Raw genomic sequence first — 2,328 nt, forward strand, 5'->3', positions numbered from 1 at the left:
TAATTAAGAAAGATTTTTGGGCTCTTCTAGTCTCCTTAAGGAATGGTGTGGCCACCAATGGCGCTGGTTTACCCCGGTTTTGATTTAGAATATTCATGGGTCTCTTCATCTCCGGTAAATCGCCTTTATGATCCTCTTTTGTACCTACAATGTTGTTGACACTTTTGGTGAAGAACAAGTGCGTTATTACAGTCATGGGATCAATATAGTCATGTAAAATATTTTTCGTTTGAACCATTTCTTTTCTACAAAGTGTAGCACTAAGTATATTGCAAAGTGTATCAATTATTGTACAAGAAATTGGTTCCATAGGTTTATTTAAATAACCTATGTTTTTCTCACACTATTTAGGTCCTAACAAGTTTATAATCACATCATTCAAATTAATAGAAATAAATTGAAATAATGGGTTACTTACTTGACATAGTTCATCGATGAGTGTATCATTCAAAATCAACAATGTTGGTTGATTTAATGATCGATCTGGTGGTTCTTCTTGCAACAAGATGTTGGTGTCAACCTCATCTTCTTTAGCGGCTTGTAGACACGTTTTTAGCTCTTGGTTTGGTCGCATGTTATCACGCCTTGCTAGTTTTTCCGTTTGCTCCACATTTAAGCCCCTTTTGGATGTGGTATCTCGCTCGCCATTATACACGTCTATGGTACTTGTATCTTGCTTGACACTTAAGGATAAAATCTAGTACAATATACTTGAAGTTGGATCATTTATGACAAAGTGTTTGAAGCTACAATCAATTGTTAAATTATTCCAATATCGAATAAGATTGTATGTTTTACTTACTAGAGTACCATGTAGAGTGCTTGACATCAACTTTGACTTAATGAGAGTGATATTTGAAGCAGGATCAAATGGTGTTGAAGATGGTTGTGCTTTCACACATGCTTTAGGAGTTGCTTTCTCATGCACCTTATTTTGGCAAACTTGTGTTGATGTTGTTTCGGAAAGTTCTGTCTCAAGACTTGTGTCATCATCAACTGCCTTTGAAGTTGATACCTTGTAGTCTACCTCTTTAGATCTGTCATCCATGCTATGACATTGACCTGCATCAATACCCCTTGGCAAAGACAAGCGTATTAATCTAGAACTGGAAGTTTCTAAATTTGATGTTGATAAACAATCATTTGAACTAGATGCATTCAGTTTTAATTCTAGCGATGTGACATCTTCTACTTGTCTTTGAGGACATGTTGCAGCAAAATGACCTCTCTTATGACATCTATAGCATGTCGATTCACTTGACTTTGAAAAATTAGAGGACTTACCTTGCTTAAGTTTGTCTCGCGGTTCAAGTGAAGGTATGGGTTTCGATTCTCCTTTTTCACCTGCACCTTTCTCATACCTTTTGGATGAAAGCAAGTGCATCACGTGGTCTAGTTGCTGATAAAATTTAAGCTCAGTATTCGTGTAACTTACCTTGTTGGAATTTTGATCTGCGTTTTGACTGGAACTAACACGGTGGTGTGTAGTTTTCTCTCGGCTTGGTTCCTCTGAAGGTTAAGTGTTTTGACTAGGCTCGGACAGAATTTGAGGTACATATCTCTCCCTAATAAGCAACTTTAGTTGTCCCCATGTTTTGAGTATTGGCTCCTTAAACCTTCGCCTAAATTTTTCTTCTTGGTTCCACCAAAGTCTTGCGCTTCCCATGAATTGTTCAAGACAATATTTGAGCCTCTCTTCTTTGGGAATGGCATAGTACTTAAAGTACATGTCCATGTTAAGTTCCAATTGTGGATAATCTCTTTTGTGTCCTGCAAACTCAAAACTCTCAGGTCCAAAATATTCATAACCATTGTTTAGAGATAACCTGAAATTTGTCTTGTAGGTCTGGTTGGGATTTGATAGCAATGGGTCTTTTCTAGTGCCATGTTAGAGCTCGGCTCCTCTTAGCTTACTGGCCCTTGCATCTCTCTCAGCTAGGGGATCACGTCTACCACTTGGAGGTGGTTTAAGCCGAATTGATCCTCTTTGAGTCACTTCCTGTACCACTTGTGAGTTTGTACGAAAGTACTTGTCTCTCAGTTTTACTTGACATGAGGATGTAGGCACTTGGTATGACAAGATGTGATGGTTGGAATTCTGTTTTTGCCTTTTAGGACATTGATAATGGTAGCCCTTCGTTGTTCCTCTATCATACTCCATGTCTTCTCTCTTCTTGAAGTGTTTATCATTTCCTGAAAAAGACATGATTGGGGTCAGTGGAGATTTTCAACCATTTCTATAAAAATCATCTTTAAATTTGATCCATGATTTAGAATAGCCTTTATTAGTGATGTATGATTCGGGTGGTTCTGGGTCTGGTGCTTCAC

Source organism: Camelina sativa, chromosome 16 (genome assembly GCF_000633955.1).
Source record: "Camelina sativa cultivar DH55 chromosome 16, Cs, whole genome shotgun sequence".
NCBI lineage: Eukaryota > Viridiplantae > Streptophyta > Magnoliopsida > Brassicales > Brassicaceae > Camelina > Camelina sativa.